Genomic DNA, 20679 nt, shown 5'->3' with positions numbered 1-20679 from the left:
AACTATTTTCCTTTTCTTTGACAGAATGAATCATATTAATGAAGAACAACTTCTGAACCAAGAAATAAAGCTGCTTCTTGATTGCACAAAAATTCCAATACAAAAATCAAGTCTCAACTACTGGTTGCAATAAAGGTCCTTTTTTTGAGCATTAGCCTTTCTTTGACTTCTTATCAAGTTACCAAAGGTTTGCCAGTGCAAAGGTCACTTGAGAAAGTTAATCTGAATTAATTTTTAAACTGGATTAGTCAAAACATATTAAACGTCTGTGTAGACACTTTCATTCAAAATTGCAGCACACTTAATTAACTCATTTTCTCTGGAAATTAAGTTAAATTGAATCAAGACACTTTTAATTCTGATTCATAGTATCCACATGAGAGTTTAATGTCATTTAATTAATCCACTGTGGATTCACACTTCTATTTAATTTGGATTACATTTTTGGAGGGTTTCAGTACACAGTAGCTGTGATGCTGGACTTGGGCCAGGATTCTCAGAATTTAAAAATAAACTATGGAGCAGTAATACAATTAAAATTCATGATAGAAAGCTATCCTCATTTGATTTCTGTCATTTATGAAGTGTTAAGCTTGATGAGTTAAAACAAATGTAGCCATTTGATAAACAATTTTGTTGAAATACTGTATTTAAAGCCTCCTGGAATTAAATTCAGATGAAATCAATCTATTTATTATTGGCACCAATGGAAACCCATATCATTAACAGATCTAGATAAGATTTAACTGATTTTTCCTTGCCCCCATTCTTGACTGTTTACTTCATCTGCAGTGCTTTTTGTCTTGCCATTTTTACCGTGCTGTTGGAGGTCCGTGCTCCCCCCCTGCTTCCACAAGAGTTGTACAAGGCAGAGCTCACCAGTAACAGCACTGTGCTGCCAGCACAGGCTGAAACAATTCATCGTGCTGACTGAGAGTAAATGGTCTGAAAAGTTGTTGTTGCAGGGGGACTCAGTGAGCCTCACAAACATGCAGGTCCCACCAGCAAGCCACCAGCAGAGATAATTTTCCAAAGAGTTTATTTCTCATTCAAGGCAGGCTCCAATGAGGGTTTATACCAAAACAGCAGGAGAAGGACCATGGGTGATGTCAGGCAGCTTGATGGTCCCAAGAGCTACGATGCACACCGTTCTGGGCCCACAAATGTGCATGCTGTGCCTCCTCATATACATTAGGCAGGATCAATGGGGTTCATATGGAGACCTCTTCATTTCCATCAACTGAAATGATACGCAGTTATTAAGCAACTCTTGTCTTCTCAGAAATTACTGCTGGAAAACTGCTGCTAGGCCTCAAAGATATCACTGGTGGAGAGTGGAATTGGTCCAAGTATAAAAGGACAACATTTGTAACTGTCTGAAATCACAAGCCATCACAAAGCACCAGAAAGACAGCTGTAAAAAGAGTGGGAAACAATGGATCTGAATGTAGCTAATATTAGCATATGTAGGTCTGTGCATTAATCCTTATGCTCATGCTCTCTCTTATGACAATCAAATAGTATGCAGATGGGAAGGTCTGTGTGTGCTTGCAGGAATACTGATGCATATGGGGCTTTTTTTTTTTCCTGGATAGAACTATCCCTTAAAAAGGAAAAGACCTATTATTTACCTCGCTGTCTAGAACAGAAGGGGTGTTGCCTCTTGGCAGAATTCAAGTGTCCCTTAAAGAGAAATTTTGCACTGACAGCATTCAAGTTGAAGTAATGCAATTGAGCACTTGCAGAAAATATTTAAAGAATTCAGAAATTTTTAAAAAGACTATTTTAATCAAAAGCTATTAGGAAATTTTACTCCATTTAGTAGAATGGCTTTGAAAAAGTAATTTTCCTGCCAATAGTACCAGTAAAGATTTTAAGTTTCTAAGTACTTCAACAAAAATTGCTTCAAAATGGAAATGTAATCATTAGTAATCACTTCTTAGCAGCAAAAGAACCAACAATGCCATGACCCATCTCAGCAAATTTAGAAGCTAACAATTTTAGAAGTACATGTTGGGGTCAAATATTTTTTGCTTTACAGATACTTGCTGACAGCTGTCAATAAGAAAACTGGCTCTTATTTTTAGTTAACTTCTAATTATGCTCTTCCTGACTTACAGCGTATGAATAGAAAGTTCTTTTAGGAAAATCTTTCACATCTGCTCTTTTAACATTGGCAACACAGATGAACAATTTATTTATTTTTTTACCAAATCATGCTGTTGCTTGTCTGCAGTTTTGTGAACTCGCCAGAAAAAAAAAAACAAATAGTGTTTACTTTTCCCTTATGACTGTAAAAATGTGCATATAAAACAGCATCTCTCTCATCTGGATTTATTATACCTGCCCTTCAGGAACTGCATGGGAAGGACTGCTAAGGGGACCATACCTTAACACACTGACCCTTCACCTCTGCCTGCCTTCAGTACCTTCACCCCTGGGCTGTGTCACAGGTCACTGTCAGTTCAGTGCTGCTAACTAACTCCCAGGCACGCAACACAAATCTCTCTCAGACTTCAGTAGTGCTGCTGGAGGCATGATGGCTTCAGGATAAAAGGGACAAATGCTTGCAGGAATGGGAAATATCTTTTATTTGTTCTGCTGATACACTGGGTAAAGCAGCCAATCATTAGGATATGCTGTCCCTTCACCTGACATCACACAATTCCCATACAAAACAATGTTCTGACTAGAAAAGCAGGCATCTCTCCCATCAAGAACTCAGATACCCTGCTTGACTGTGTTAATTTCTGGGAAATCCCCTCATTAGTTTCTGCTGTTGTTTTCTTCCAGGCATGTTACCCATCATTGCCAAGATACAAATTTTATAAGCACTTTAGTTATGGTCTCTGCCTGACAAAGTTTACAGGTTAAAGTTCCAGCCCTGCTCAGCAGGCTTTCAAATGGGGCTTCTTAGTGTAATTAGCCACAGAAACATATTCTAAGACAGGACTCAGGAAGTAAATGAAACAAATACATAAGGGAACAAAATTTGCTGAGAATGGGTTGAATTTCAAATTAACTGGGAACTGACAACACGTTTTTCTGCCTTCCATACCTCTATACATACTTGAGAAAAAAATAGCAAGATTTTGTTTGCGTATCAAACTTCATTTTGCTTGAGTAAATAACTATCCAGATGAACAAAATTCAGAAAGAAACCTCAAACATTTTAGCATGGATTGCCTTCATAATTAATTTGTAGCCAGTAAGGAACAGTGATCACAACTCACAACTTGCCTATGAGAATTCAGACATCTCATATCTTGTTTGCAAAGTCATTAAAACCCCCATTATATCAAAATCTCCAACTGTATAAGAAGGAAACAAAACAGGAGGTAAACACATTTCTGCTTAACAAAGAACAGACAATATTTATGTTTTATTGCAGATAGTTTTCATCTGTGACCACTTAATATTAGTATTCATCTATTTAGAAAATAAATTATCTATGAAATTTTAAAAAACCCAACAAAATATCATGAGAATGTAAGGAAAAGCTCTTTATAGACACTATAGTTTACATTTATGAAGCCTACCAATTAACTGGTATCATCATCTGTATTCATTCTTATATATAAAGCATCTATCTTTGTACTGCTTAACAGACTAATGAGATATGTCAATTCTTTTGACTTTACAGAGAGAGAACAATGGCTTGTACAAAAAGGCTTAAACAGCTCATTTACTGCTCTGGGTTTTGAAGTCTGGTAAAAAAATCCTCTCCACACCCTGTAAAATGAAAAAGGACAGCTACCTATGGTACCAAACAGTTATCTTTCTGTCCTCCACACAAATTACATGATAAATATCACAGGACATGACCACCAGAGTTGGATCAATGTTACACAGGAGGCATTTGTGAACAGGAAAGGTAACACTCCCAGCTTTAATCTAGTAAAGGGAAAAAGAATGATAGGGGAATGGCAGGGGGGATGTCAGCAAATGCAAGAAAGGGACAGCAACAACAGCCCAGGGCTAGAAATACAGAAGTAAGGAAGACAGCAGGGAAAGCCACTTGGGGAGATATTTACAGTGCCTGACTTTTCCCATGCTCCCTAGGTTCCTCCTACGGGCAGCAGAGGAGATGGGCTCTTCCAGGGCAATAATTCAAAGCACCAAGCAGCTATAACCAGCCTTCTGCCATCAACTCCCCTCCTGGGGGAGACTCCCTCCTCCAAGCTGAATGCGAGATGAGGTTTCCTAGGATAAATGCAGTCTTTGTGAATTCCCATACCATAGATTTTCAAAAACGTCAATCTCCTAGCTCTCATTTTAAAGGCCCTGGTAAAAATTGTCACTGACATGAGTGGCAATACACTTTGGCCAATGCTGGTACTTGTGAGTACCCTGTCCTAAGCCCTGCTCTGAGACAACCACAAGGTGATCAGTAGCACACAAAGCCAAGTGGCATCGTACCTGTGCTACCACAGAACCTGAAACAACACCTGAGCTCATGATTTCAGAGATTCTGATCCCAGAAATATCCACTGACAACCTTGCAGACTCTCTTCTCACTGCATCCCCACAACAGGTGTGTGGAACACTTAATTTCTAGATCCCAGGCAGAGCCAGCATAACCCAGAACAAGCTGACCAGCTCTATTAATGCTGAGATATTTCTACATGTCCTTTTTTTCCCTTTTTTTTAGTCATAAATATATAGTTTGAAATAAGATGCCTAGAATATTCTCAGAGAGAATGTTTCCAGAGAGATAGTATCGGAACTGAATTTCAGATTGAATTTTGGATTCTCAGTTCTTCCTCCAACAAATCAAGTATTATCTAATGATAGTTCAGATCCTCCAGAGCAGCGTTATAATTAATCAATTATTCTTTCTTGTTAGGGAGATTATAAGAGAATATATTGTATGAACAATGTACTAATAATTGTGTTACTACTGCACTTCGTAATAACTTTTCAGTTATTTGTGTAGCAAGGACATGCAACCCTCTCCAACTCACGTGGTCCTGGAGACATCAATGGTCTTATACTCTATAGAGTGGGTGGAACATGCAACTCAGTAATGTTCAATCCAAAAAAGTACCACTAGACAGGATAGGAAAATATGTGACCTTGGTCATGCTGTATCACATTAGCAGACTATTCCATCAAATAACATCTCAGAATTTTCAAATAAAACAGATCTGCTGTTATCCTTTTATTAGAATCCACAGCTGTATGTTTCATTAGAAAATAATTTGCCTTTCAATTTTTGGTTTTTTCTGTTTAAATTTTCTCTCATGGAACTTTTAATACTACATCAGACAATCAGCAAATTTTTTTCCAAAATTAAATAAGGGAAAGAACATTCTTGGAGATCTTGTTGCCCTCTAATGTCTGTAGACACTATTGTCTTGCCTGCTTTCCCAGACAATTCATAACTGGGGAGAATATAGCTCTATTAACCTTGCTTTATCAGCCAGCATGTCAAAATCTGTGCTATAAATCTTCATCTTAATCATTTATGATTAAGAATTCAGATGAGATTTTGTGCAACCTAATTCTACACATCCATCTCTACTTCCCTAATTAAAAACAGACAGCAACAGAGGGGGGAAACCACCCCCCTGAAGTAATGAGACAAAAACAAGCTTTAGTAGACAACTTTCATTTCTAAGCACTTCTTTTTAATCACCATTTAAGAAAGAAATATGATTAATGATGTTATGTATATCGAATTATACATCTGCTGCTTCACAATGGATTGCTAAATATTGTAGTGCTAGTCCCAGTAGCCCCCAAAATTCTTATTTTTATGAAGCCTCTCTGGTTTCAATTCTTCCCCATCTGTCAGAGAATTTGACATCCATACAATGGAAGTTGCATGGGAGAAAACCTTCCAGGGCTCAGTGGGTAAAATTCCTCCCTGTTCAGAAAAGCAATCTAAGACTTATGAACCACTAAAAATCCTCTTGGTCATTTTACTTCTATTTAGAACTGCTTTAGCTTTAAGCACCAAATTTCAGATATTTAAACCCTAACTTTGAGAGGGAATGCAAAAATGTACCTCATACTGAAACTGAAGTTGTTGATACACATCACCAGGTTTTCAGAAAAATCAAACTTGAAAGCTACTAAAGGCATTACTTAAGGTGAGACAGCCAACTCAACCTGTAAATCACAGGCTCTAAATGAAAGGAGATCTCCCAGGAAAAGACATAAAGTCTGTCCTTCTATCAGCCTGAAACTGACTTCTCATTATACTTGCTAGATCAGCGCAAATAACAGCTTGTTTGAATGAGATGACAAAAAAAAAAAAAAAAAAAAAAAAGCTTCATTAAAATCTGATGTTGGGGAAAGAAAGAAGAAGGAAAAGAAAAATATAATTACATACTCTTGCATCAACATGGAACAAGTATGACCCAATTCATAAATGAAAGCACTAAATTTCAAAATGATGTGTTGCATTTCTAGCATGAAACTTTTCTCCCTAGCATGCAGGCATTTTCACAAAATTACTGGAATTAAAGGTCTTCAAATTTGTCCCTTCTCAGCCAAAACTATTTGCTAAATTCAACCTAACTCCATTATTATTTCCCCAAATGACATTTTTCAAACTTATTTGGGGAGGAAGCAAAGGAGGGCGGGGAGAGGGAATTGCCTGGTTCCATCCTCTGCTGGCTTTTCTAATTGCATTTAAATGATCCATGCAACTGGTCTCCTACAACTTCCCTGAGGGGTAATATTTCACAGTCTAGCTAATCTTGCTATTGAAATGTGTCCTGTTTTTCAGCAAAAATTCCACTAGTATAAACCAGAACTGGACTAAGTTTTGTTGACTTCTAAAAGCTTTTAAGTTAGTTTTCTAATCAATAAGTATATAAATACAGAATATCAGCAGACTATACAAGTCTGGATAGTTTAGTAGGGCAAACTAATCTGCCATCCAAGGTGCCTTGTTTCGACTTATGAGCCCAATTCTTTTGGTCCAACAATATTTTGCTGTATGTGAATGAATGATAATTACCTTTTTAAAAAGAAGGAAAAAAAAACAACAGAAAAAGAAGCAATGTAAGCCCCAAATAATTTTCTTTCATATTACACACACTTAATACTTGATTTATTCAGTCATCTATTTCTCTGTCTCACTCATGCAACTGAATTTGTCTGAGCTGAGTAAGCACTGGCCATATTCTTCATCTGCTTGTATGTCTGCTTAGTACAGGTGGCATGGTGCTTGCAGGACCAGAGCTGTGTACACATCTCTTCCCTGTAAGGACTGCTGAGGCATTACTCACCAAACAAAAATCCCAACGTTTTGGAAAAAAAAAAAAAGTTCCACTGCTCTACTGCTCTCAGTGACTGAGTAATCCCTTTTGTGATTATTACTAGCAACCTTACTATACAACTTAATGGCCTGATCCTATATTTTAGTTTTTTCCCCTCGGTTGACTAAGATACTACATGCTTTGTGAATTTCTGAAAGGGAGTCAGAAGCCTGATTAAAGGACTTGGACACATTATTAAGCCTGTGGGGACTTCATGTGGAGCCTACAGCAGGGGTGCCTCTGCCTGCAGACCAGAACACAGGGTAATGTACCCACTTACCTTTTGTACTTTAAACTGGTTTGACACTCAGTAAAGTACCACCTAATTACTAAGGGCTGTGGCACTCTGCACAAGAGGGAAGGCATTCTAGACTCAGACATAAGCATCTTTTTCAGATTTACTCAGTTTCTGAATCACCTAGCACCTAGATTTACATAAAACAAGGGAAACATCACACATCCACATCTGAGGTTAAAAAAACTCTAGTATGACCCAGTCAACAAACACTACTGAACACAGCCTAAAGAAAGTACTTCAACACTATTTGACATATACCTGTGTCATTACAGTTGTAGACAAGGAATATATATTCTGGCCCAGTGATGTAATACCATTCTTTTTCTCATTTAATCTCGTTCTCTGGCTGTTGTGCTTATTCTGCAGTGGCAGGTGAGAATGTTTCAAAGTATTAAAATTAAAATAAAGTAATTTCAGCAGCAACATGATGTTATTTCCACATTTTAATTTAAAGATACTACAAAATTCTACACACACAAAACCCACATGCACCTCAATTTGCAGGAACTGATGAAAGCACCCTAAAACCCCAAGCAGGCAGTCTTTCAAAGTACAAGGCACGTGGTCAAAACCACACAGGCTAGCTTTTGTTTGGAGTAGTTTATCCCTACACTTTGGATATGAATGATATAAAGTTACTAAACCTTCAGTGACATCAGTTTCTTCCATCACATTGCAAACACACAACTAAACACCTGAATACTCCCAGGTGACGAGCAGTCAGCAAACTCTCACCAAAGCTAGGTATCTAAACTGAAAAAACTTGGTCCTGTATATATATTGTCATTGCAAAGCTTAAGCAAAATTTTCTGGCATGCCACAACATATGGAAAGCTCCAGTTTAACTGTGGTCTCGGGGTATGCCACAAATATACAAGCTGGAATCCTATTTGAGAAGATGTCGAGCGGAAGCTTAAATCATTGACTCTGAAGTTTTTAAACCCCCTGATTTCATAGCATGTGACAATACATCTCTGTGGAGCAAAATCAAACTGTAGAAAGACTCAATTAGTTTTGACTGTATTTCTACCAGCAATTTTTTTTAATCTGTTCAGATCCTGCCTGGAGAATAAACAAAATCCCAATATGCTCAGACTAGGCTGTGAAATGCAAACTTCTATCTGATATAAAATTCAGAATTTTGAAAACAAAAAGAGCTATAGTTTGGAAATTCTGGCAGAATGGTAATGCAGTGATTTAAACATATGTCTTCTGGATGAGAGGATGAGAAGGAAGAGGCTAACAACAGGGATGTAAGCTCCCAGTGTGCCATGAGCTTTGGGTTACTCAGTGAAGCCATGGCTGTGGCCACACAGTGCCCCTCATAATTCAGCTGCATTGGTTGTACTTAAACACACCTGCTAGGGAATTAGTTCCTTTCATACTCTACAGACTCTTGATAATCCCCTTCTTGTCCAGCTCTACTGAAAACTTCCAGGGTGCATTACAAGACTTTCCTTGCCAGACAGAAGACAGTCAGCACACTGCCTTTCCCTATAAAATTCAGTAGAGTACTGGGAAAGTTCTCTGGTTGGTCTGGCAGTGTTGATCTTTAGTAAACCCTGTTACACTTTATTTCATTCTCCCTGCCCTTATCCTTTAACTGTATGACTTCACAAAAGTTTTTTAAAGGAAAGGACACTTATAGCATCACTTACTCATTGATGGATAGTTGATGAATAATTTTATTTCTCAGCTTCCTAAATATGTAGCTGTTTTCCAGTCTTATGGTACCACATTTATACTAACAGATTTAAAATACAGATGCAATTCACCAGCTCTTTCAGTATTCTGGAACTGGAATTATTAATTCCCTTTGATTTTTCAAAGAAAAACTAATTTACTGTTGCTTTCACTGCAGTTGTGGTTATCTCTGTTTTACTGTCATCATATACATTATCTGTCTACCCTTTACCACTATGCTAAAGTATAGATTATATAAATATATAATTGCCTTTAATGAAAAATTAGGGAAATCACCAAGTTTATCCAGATTATCTTTAACATCCCCTCTCATAATATAACAGCTGTCTTTCTTCTTTTTTCTGTCCCTGTTACATAGCTGAAGAGTGTTTTGCTATTTGGGGTTTTCTTCCATAAAGGCCAGATCAGCTTGGATTTGGAAAGTCTCACTTTATCTCCAAATGACCTCTGAGCCTTAGTGCTGCTTAAAGAGCTGGGAAGAAAAGATGGCAAGGTGGCAAGGCATTATTTGCAGATTCCTAATGGTGTTGCAAATACACACTTTGTTTAAGAGTTACACCCTACAATTTTTTCTCTTTTTTTGATGTTCAGATTCCCTGCAGTGTTAGCATTATTAATTTAAAAGAAATTTAGGATTTCTTTATATATTTGCTGGAGCAAATTTCTCTTACTAGCCAATTGCCTCAGTTATGAAATTTTGCTCTTTTGGGGAAAAAAACAAAACAGAACAAAGCCCTTAGCAAATTTTTTTGTTCAAGAAACATAAAAGGAAGTTATCTGTGATCATGGTGTTGAAGGTTATTCAGTGTTATCAGTCTTCCATAGTGTCCTCATTAAAGTTCTAAAATATCCCCATAAAAAAGAGAACACTGTGACATATCCTAATACATTAGCTACTTGATGAGGACTTTTAGCTACCACATGAAAACACGTTAGTAACATGATGGTTACTAACATGTTGTGCTCTCCAGCACTCATTTAAGCAGTTTAAATCCCCCACAATGGATAACATTTTCACAGATTTCTGGAATGCCTACCCTTCCCTTTTCACAACACTACTCAAGCAGCCCAGTGCTAGCCCAGGTAAACCACCTGTGCAGACCTTCTAAAAATGAGTTTTTAAACATATATACACCACTCTTTCAAGTTATCATATCATTAATACTCAGTAGAATACCAGCAGGTCTCTAGTTTCAGTTCTCTTTTCTTGGTAGCACCCAACATTCAAGTCCCTATTTCCAGTCATGAATTCATATGATTCAAGTCCTGCACAGATGTTTCCACTTCTTCTCTTTTCTTGCACAGGTCTTTGCCAAGTCTGTATCCATGTTTCACATCTTTCATTAGGGACAACATTCAGCCACTGAACAGATCAAGTACCATCCTAGCAGCAATGTGCCACTGATAACTTATCAGCACCTTCGAGTTTTCTTTGCCAACCAAATTCTGTTAACAATTCTATATCCACTGTTCTACCCTCATTTTCCCCATTCTCCTCTTCTTGCACCTATTATATATATGTTTAAAGTCCTTCTTCCAGATGTGTCAGCACCAACCTGAGACCAGTTTCTGAGTCAGAATACGTCTTTAGATGTTTCTTTCATCCAGCTGCACAATAACGGCTGATGCTTCAAAACACATCCCTTGTGGCATTATGAGTTATGTGCTGATCACCATTGCTCCATCATGCATCCAATCTCTTATCCCACTGGAACAGAAAGGAAATTTCTGAACATCTTAAAGACACTTTAAATCAAAGTAGAAACACATCCACCACTGACCTAATGTTTCTTACTTTTACATGTCACTGACCTAATGTTCCTTGCTCCTTCCATGCATGCTGTATGATCAGCAAAGTGCTTCCAAAATGAAAATCTCAGGTGGAGTTCTCACGAAAGACCCAGCTAACCACTAAGTTAAATAACAACACCAGCATTACCCTCACAGCAATGAGCCAAAACCTGTGGTGTTACCTTTCCTCCAGTAAGCAGGGATTCTTATGAAGAGGGTATGGCTCCCCTTGAACCATTCCTAAATCTATTCAGATTGTAGTGGAACTTTGCAGAAAAAATTACTCAGCTATAGCCTTCCTTGTGGGCAAACAGGTTGTGAGAGAAGCCCTGGCTATCTTTTTACCTTATCAGCCCGATGAATTGGAGAATATTATACAAGTTTGAAGGGCAATTATTTTCTTTACAAGAACACAGGAAAACATGTTACTCCTCAGTCTCAACTTCAATCTGCTGTTTTCCTGGAGAAATACAGTCCTGGACTGCCTCATCACCTAGACAATTACAAGTCTTTATGTATGATTTCATTATATGTCTTTGGCATAAACACTGTCATAGATAGAAGGCTACCTAACAAAAGATACAGACTGTAGAGAACACAAAGGGCAAATGCATGAAATTAAGCATTGTACTGGACATCTCTTGCTTGTAGGCATCCCTTGCCTTCCATACAAACCCACTTCCATGGATAGAAGATAAATTGCTATGGTTTAAATGATTACAGCCATAAACCTTCATGGAAGTGCTTGTTGTCATTCAGCCAAAACAGAAGAAAATTTTTGCCAAATTTGTGACAAACCAGTGTGAACATATTTGAGCCATTCCAGAAAAAGCAGTGTAGGAAAAGAGAAGTCCTAACCTGAGTTCAGGTATGGCAGTTCTGTAGTTCTAGTAGTACATGACACGTATGCCATTGATATACTACCAGTTGTGCATTTTCCTATCAATGGGCAAAAGCATTAGAGTGAGAAGGAATTTGTCTCTTTTTCACCACAGCTGTTTATGACCGTGAGAAACACAAACTTTCCCATCTCCACCAGTAGCTAACACTCAGTGGTGTTGAGCTACTAGTGGTAAAGGAAGGTAAAATAAACCAAACTGACTCTTTGAAAAAGCAAAAGAGGTAAAACTTCCAGAAATCACGTTGTCCTCAGTTGATGGATCCTACGTATGAGACAGTTCAGGAAGGATAGGCACAACCTTTCACCCATGGGATAAATCAAAGGTAACTAATATACTGAAACACTGCCTCAAAATAATAACTCAACAAGTTTAAAAAAAGTGACAAGTTCATGAGATGCTAGTTAACAAGGGACAGAGAAAATATTCACATGCTTTAAACTGGTCCTGGGCATCAATTTGGATTCAGAACACAAGCAAGCAAACTCCGATTTAGCATGTAATTAAGAAATCCTCTCTAAATTATGCAACTTTCATTCACTTCTTCAGAAGATATGAGAACACTGCAATCACTTGCCAAGTTTGATCCCAACATGCCATGGGGCAAATGGAGACCCTAAACTGTCATATTCTATTTAAATCATATGTAGGCTAAAGTGAGTGCGATTGCTTGGTATATTAAATTACTACTAGTGTGTTGATAATTCCTCATGAACAATCTATGGCTCTGAATTATTTATTGAGGAGGAAGTGGCTTTTGAAGTGAACATTATTTCTCTCTCCAAGCTAATGCTTGAATATGATAAAAATAGTTGCCAAGAGAAAAAGGAAATTAAAAAAGATACTTCCATGGCTGACGGTTCTAAGATTCCACCTTATTTCGTCACGGATTTCTTCTCTTTCTGAAATCTATAGGCTAAAATGATGGTCATATTAAAAAAAAAAAAAAAAAGTGGGACAGCCTGTGTAAGGAAATTGCTTGCAACAAATCCCAGGTACATACACATTCAGTGATGGCAATTAATATCATTCCTAGACTATTCCCATGGCTTTGTTTTTCCTTGCTTTTTGAATCCAGTACTGCTCATAGAAAAACAGCTTCGAGGGAGCCACAGAGCAGCCTTCCTCTGGCATCAAGAGTGGTACATCACAGAATCAAAGAGCTTTGGCTTGTAGTGCAGATGAAGGACACTTAACAGAGCATGGAGTGACAGCAGGACAGAGAGAAGGACCCAATTCTCCCACTGGTTCTTCAAGTTTGCAGACAGACTTTTCAAAGCCTTGTCCCCTCAAAAGACTTCACAGGTTTTTGAGGATGGGGAATAGAAAGCACAGATGAAGCAGTGACAAGCTCCCACATAGTGAGATAATCCAGTGTGAGACACTCTCCATTATGGCCAAATTAGCATTTCATTGGTCGAAGAGGTATTCTCACAATAAAGTGCACTCTTTAGTCACAGTGGCAATATTTATACCCAAAACAATTACTTGAAATGAGCATAAATCCTGCTGTCTTCTCTACGTCTATTAAGGTTGCTATTCATGAAGAATTCTCCAAAGAGTGATTTATGAAATGCTATTAGAAGACATATTTCTATGATATTTCTGTAGTTTATTTATTTGAAAATAGTTTATATACAGTAAGCATGCATGAAAACTTCTAGTAAATTTTCTGTGAACAGATTTGAATGTTGGGTTTATTCTTATTTCAAGGTTGTTCTTCAGTTTTCAAGGTGCCAAAGTTAACTTCTTTAATAACCAATCCTTTGTGCCTACTAATTAGAAATATCCAAAACAATTTGCTATTTAAATCATATGTCATTGCTTATGATCCTTGATTGGATGAGTAATGAAATTAAGTAGGACCCATATGAATTGTGAATATTACTACTGAATATGTAATTAAGGTTTTGATTAATATTCTGGCACTCAGGCTTAAAGTACACCTTCCATAAGTATTTGCACTAATAAAGCACAAGCTCAAAAAATCAGTACAAGTCATTAACACAGTCAAACTGAATTCATAAGCGAACTTCAAAAGAATACTTGTAAGTATTCTTTTATGATGATGGGTATGTACAGTGTCCTTTTAAGTTTGACTCCTATATTAGTGCCAGCTGTCAAATAAAGCCATTGGCCATCTTTTCTCCTTAGGTGCTGGTAAAAAATTGAAAGCTAGGGATATAGGTTTTGCTGAGGTATTGAAAATATCCCATGTTAATACATGCTGATAATTTTAAGTGCCAATTGTTTCAAACTCAATGAACCATTTTTGTGGAAATTTAAAATCCTTCAAGACATAGCATTACATTTAAAACTTGAAATTTTATTTTTTTTTCATGTAATACACTTCCATTTCCCACCTAGCATATGCATTAGGAAAATTTTTCATGTCATTACTGAAATATACTTAATTATGCTGACAATCAACATTTTTCAAAATATTCTTTCCATCCAATACTTTATGCACTTCAAGAAAGCCAACCAGAGTACTTGATACTTAACAAATAGAAAGATATGGATGTATAATTTTTTTTGCTATATAAATCCCCATTTGTAAAACAACAACAAAAAATTAATTATAACAACTTATTCACATGAATTCTGAAGCAGTATGGTATTCCACATGCCTGTCCTAATAAATGATAGACCTGTAGAAAAATTCTGGCTCTTAGCACAGAAGGAGTGAGTACAAAGTGTGTAATGAAGATATGGGCTGTGCAAGGAGAGCTAGACTCAAGAAAAGGACTGAGTCCAGGTCTGGAATTGATTTTGGGATGAGTGAGGAAAGGCACCGGCTCAAAAATACTCCTCTATTTTAAACATGATTTTAAACCACCAGAAGCAGTAGCAACTCCTCATTACTTCTATTACAAAAGTATCCCCAAACCTGCACATAGTATCACCCTCCTGCTGTTCTAGGAAGTTTTTAGAGGAACAGAACCCTCTTTCAGCTTGCCATTTTTTCAACATGGATGGAGCTGTTAATAAGTTCCACTGGAAGAGGAAAGGATACACAAAGATTAAAGACTTGCTCTGGGCTGTCTCAGCTTGGTTATGAGATCAACATTCACTCTCTAAAGAAGCTTTACTTTTACACTGATGAGTGCAAAGCATCCACAAAGTCACAAAACAAGCCAAAATTCTCAGTCTACCTGACAGCACAAGAGTAACAGGTCCAAACTGGCAAGGGAACCGGTCCATTTCAACTATCCTATAGAAGCCTGCAACTATATTGCAGCCTTCACAGCTCCTGGGATTTTATGTTCTGCTTCTCCAAACCCACCCTGAGGGGCTGAGTCAGCCTCTTCTGAGATGAACTCAGGAACTAATGATGGGGTGACTTATTTTGCACTCTATGCTAGTTTTCTGAGCAGCCCTCTTGAGTTAATCCAACCATCAAGAGAACACTCCCTATAATTAATTAATTCTCTAACCCAATCGGATTATTAATGGAGTAGCTCTTCCACAGAAGTGGCACAAAGAGAATGAAGACAGGTTATAGAAAAATGTACATGTCCAAAATTTAAAAATAATGAATAGCATACTTAAGGACCAAACATAGTCCTTCGTTCAGAAACGTAATTTTCATACAATGTTATCATGAGTTCTTAATTTGCCTGTATGGTAAAAATTGCTAACAAATGGTTGTTGACTGTAAATGCAATCCCTCCTTTTGACACATGCTTTAATGCACTATTGTAAAAGTTCAAAGCTGTTATTATCGAGTTCTCTCTGCCACATTAATTATCCTCTGTGCTGTATTTGGCTTCAATTGGGTAAATCTTCTGTAAGTACCCAATCTTTACTTACAGAACATCTTCATTTAATATTCTATGAGCTCTGTTTACATTTAAGGTTTTTTTTCAATAACTCTGTATTGAGTCCAGTTTCCACCAGTACTACTGGAAATGTTCTATCCTCAGCCTATTTGTCTGCTATCACCAATACATGTCATTGTTTCTGAAGCTGAAATGTCCAGTGCTTGGAAGCTTCAGGTTGAAGTTGATTCTAGCACCTCCACTTGGTTTAGAAAAATTCCTAACCCTTGTTTCTTACACCATTTTTTTCCACAGCATGTTGGATCCAGATCAGAAAATAAGGAATTTCCTAACAAATAAGGAAAACAGCTCAAAAGAAGAGGGGATGAGCTAACTTGGAGCAGCAAAAGTAGTAGATGAAGGAAATGGGGTGAAGGACAGAACTTTTTTTAAGCTATATAGCATATTCTGGGTGTAATAAGCTTAAAGCCTTGTAGAAAGAAATCTTTAAAATATTAAAATCTTACTTTAATAGCCCAATTTACTGTCCATTATAGAGAGGTGTTTATGTTTTCACATGTTTAACTTAAAACATGTTTTGACAGACACAATGAAATGATGATTGGTTTTGAATTGTTTCTACCTACATCATTTTCCATCTGAGTATCTCAAAGTATATTACAGAAATAAGGCTTCATAATATCCATAGACTCGACTGCAAATGTGTACTGGATAACTAAAGAATAACATCTTCAGAAGTATGCTCTGCTTTTGACTGCCCAAATTGAGCCACTTTAAATATCCTTCTCTTTTAAGAAAATTATTATAAAAAGCTCCACTCCAACTAAGGTAAAAGGGAGGTGCAGTTCTTAATTTCTGAAACACAGACTAAGGGCAACCAAAACCAACCAAAATTATGCATACTGAAAAGCTGGGCTCCACCTGCTGTGGAGCTTGAGGTGAGTTGATAAGTAAGAAGCTGGGACATGAAAATACAGTTTTATTTTAACCACAAAACTTCTGCTTACATTGATAAAAATCAGCTACAAAAATGTTATCAGGAAATCAACTCAGAGCAAGAACCAGGAACTCAAGCAATTTTTTAATTGCACTTTTTATATTGCTATTTAATTCACTTTTGCAAGAAATTGCAGAGCAAAAGTGTGAAACAACTACTGGGTGTGCACGTCAAAAACAGCTTTCTTATATCTCTTTTTCTACGTTTGATTACGTATGACAAAGAAAGGTTGATGAAAAAATGAATAAACCAATCCTTCAGCTATTTCAGTTCATCTGGAGCTACTCCTATAAGCTAAGCAGGTATTTTCATGGAGATCTGTATTATGGTGTTCTTTGTGGTTATACTGTACATGAAGCATGAGTGTTTGTAAACACAAATACTCATGTGTACTTTTAGGGTAAGAGAAAGAGAGAAGGTTAAAGGGTGGAAAAAGGTAGAAAAAAAATTAATTAAGCAGTAAAGAAGAAAGACATGGAAATCTGTTTTTGGTCTCATTACAATGTCCTATTAGGTCTTCCTCTGTGGCCTCACAAACATGACATTTCTGTCAGTGTTATGTTACAGCTCCAGCAGGAAGGGCAGCAAATGTCCCCATCCAGCCTTGCCTAAGCATCAGTGCAGAAACCACTCAGGGAGACAAGAACTGACCCCTCACAGCTGGAAAGGGCAGTGGACTCAAATCTCCTAAAACCTGAGCAAATCACAAGGGGGCATTTCTCCAGCACTATAAAACAAGGCAGAGTCAGCAATATTTGTTGGGGATATAAGCTCATCATTGCTCATAAAGCAGATTTAAACAATGCTTGCCAACTGGATCCACCAGGGGATTTTGGTGCTGCTGCAGCCTAGCATCTGGTTTGCAAAGGGCTTAAATGAGGAGGAACTCAGGCTGTGTGTGCTAGGGAGGTTCTGGACACAGCTAAAATGAAGGAATACAAGCCTCTAGGCAGCTTCCAGGTTGAACATTAAGGTCCATTATGTTTAACTTCCTCAAGTAACTTCATACAGAATCACAGAATAACAATATTTGGGGTGGGAAGGGATCTCTGGAGACCATCTAGTTCAAGTCTTCTGCTAAATTAAGTTCACAGAGCAAGTTGCACAGGATAACATTCAGGCGTGTTTTGAATATCTCCAGAGAAGGAGACTCCACAAACTTTTTGGGCAGCTTGCTCCAGTGCTCTGTCACCCTCACAGTAGAAAAGCTTTCCTTACAAGGCTGTTAAGCCAAATTTTCTAGGTCATCTTTTCAGGTCTATATGCCTAAAGAATATCTAAATTCTGCTTTCAGAGCAAAGTCCTATTATAGATCTGTCTCACAGAAATATTTCCATATAAAGTGAGCCTATAAAGATTAGGGTTGAAGAAAAATAGGAAAAGACACAACTCCATCCATACCCTTCTTTTAGCTAAAAGCTCACACACATTTATTATGACAAAGCTTGTCATTCCCAAGCCACTATTAAATAGTGAAAATATCAGCATAGTGGCTTTCGTTGCTTTCTATGCATGCATAGATGTCTCTGATGTCTGGTGCTTGATATTTAAAGGCATTTTCCTTGGACCTGCAAGAAGTAATCTACTGATCCTATGCACTATACATGGAAAAACACCACTCAGAGAAGTTGGCAGGGTCCTAGGATAGATGTTTACATGAAAAAATCCCATTAAAGTGAGTAATGTTGAAAACTGTGGCAATGCTAACCTTCATTTTTAAGGGCAGAAATCAATCTGATATATAACAGCTGATAGAGATAAGGAAAACTGTCCATCCATCTGTAGGTTAATTCACTTTATGTTCACCATAAAACATGTGCTTTTTCTCTAAAGCAGCTGGTACCATCCTGGGTACATTAGTCTTGTCTAGATCACACCTTCCAACTTTAGAAGAACAAAAAGTAGTTACTTTCCCTGTCATATCATTGGCTGCTAAAATTCCTCTGAAAACACCCCACAAAATAGTCTCGCTCCATGTGCTCCAACTCGTGACATCAAATCATTTGTGATTGATAACATTAACCACCCCCACTGATTATCCCTGCCAATCAAAAAGATTTATGTGGCTTGCCATACAAGCCTTATACCATGAACATACTGAACAGCACAGGCTTGTTGTAAAAGGAAAAGTAATGAAAATAATAACATAATATAGCAATTATTTTATCTTGTGGGGGAAAAGTACATTATAACCCATTTCAGCCTTTCAGGCAGGCAAACAGAATGAGGAGAGTGATAAGAAACCACTTCAGCAATCAGAGCCCACGGGGAGATGATAATTCTTGTTATGGTTGTCAGAAAATTCAGGTAAAATCTCTTGGAAAAACATATATCCAAGACCTGTTATTTTTTAATTCTAAAATTTATGAAAAGATGTTTTAGAGTACTCTCCTGTCAGCTTATGCCAGACTGATATCTCACATTTTTATTTATCATTGTTCAGATGAATACTCACTGCAGTGAGAGTTTATCTAGCATTTTCTCTGTGTGTCTGACATTTTTGCTGTGAGTTTTCCCAGACATAAAACTCTTCTGTTTTCCTGCCTGCTTCTACAGTTTCTCAAGCAGTCACTTAGGAAATTATTCAAATAATCCCTCTATGGTCAGTGGCTGAAAGGAAATAAACTGGAGTTAGGTACCTAGTTAGGAGGATTAACTGCTATTCCCATGCCTTTTCAGAACCTGCTTCCTTTTCTACATGCTCCCTCAGTTCTCCCTCATGTGCTCTTTTATACCAGCCTCCATTCATTTTAAAAATCAAGTAAATTGAAGCAGTTCTTTTTATAGCCTGTTTGCCCCTTCCATGCCTATCTGTCCACTTGACACAATGCATACAACTGACAGCTGTGCTAAAATTGGCAAAAAAGGCACCACTTTGTAAATATACTTTAGCAACCAAAATTTTCTACTTGAAGTGCAAGCAAAAGAGCTATTGATTTTGTCTGTGCCTGATAAATTCCTCCCAAACAACCTATTTACTGAAAATGTAAGTAACTGTTGTGATTTATCTGCTATACATTAAAAGCTACTTAATTGGAACAGAGAGACAGAAGAACAAGGTAACACTGTTATAAGTGACATAGGAATTGATTTAATTTTAGTTTTATTAGAGCTTTTGTGTCTTTGTGGCCAAATCAGTTCTTATGGACAAATATTAAGGACTTAAGCCAGCTGACAAGAAGAATACTTTCCTGAACAAGTTAAACTGTGATGTAAATAACCTGAAGAATGAAGGAGGATAACTGAGGCTACAGATCATGCTGTGGTGGTACACTTTTTTGCTTTCCCACAAGAGCTGTGGACATGCAAACTGACCTTCCAGCAATAAATACTTTCCCTGATGTAAGTAACAGAAATTTTAATAAAAAGCAAAACCAAAAAAAATTCCCTCATCTGGTTTCAAGAACCTTCTGCAAGTTTATAACATTTAGAAACAAATTGTAATGTGAAGCATTTCTTTGAATTTGTGGTATGTATGAATAGTCATTCCTTCACAGCATCAGAGGACTCTAGAACAATATCTATATATGGTGACATGGAATCCTCTGAAACACAAACCCTTGCAATCTTACCAATTTTCCACTCTTAGAAAAAGGCAAATATAAATTCTTCCCCTATATAAGTTTCTAGAAAGCATTCTGTGTATAAAATATTCGTTTTCCTACTAAGCCAATTGAGTGATCAGAAATTTTAGTGCTTAAGCAGTCCTTTGAAAATCTGAAAACTTATGTAACTGATAAATATTCTCTACAGAGAGAACGCTTGTTAATAATTAACATACAGTATCTTTCTTCTAAAGTACATCAGCATCTTTTACACATAGCTAAGGTTATTAGAATAAACTGAATACCAAATCTGATTTGTATGCAGACTTGTAAGAGATTTTTAAGAACATAGTAAAGCTTCACTTCTGTGTTTCCAAAAAAATATGAAAGGT

General features: G+C 37.2%; 1 protein-coding gene across 1 annotated transcript in view; it reads right to left on the bottom strand.

Annotated features, from left to right (window-relative positions):
- The window catches only part of XKR4 (XK related 4), a 215506-nt gene that overhangs the window by 188390 nt on the left and 6437 nt on the right, over positions 1-20679 (bottom strand). The gene's annotated exons all lie outside the window — the stretch shown is intronic.

The sequence above is a fragment of the Aphelocoma coerulescens genome, chromosome 2, assembly GCF_041296385.1.
Source record: "Aphelocoma coerulescens isolate FSJ_1873_10779 chromosome 2, UR_Acoe_1.0, whole genome shotgun sequence".
NCBI lineage: Eukaryota > Metazoa > Chordata > Aves > Passeriformes > Corvidae > Aphelocoma > Aphelocoma coerulescens.
This window is presented reverse-complemented; position numbering and strand designations above follow the sequence as displayed.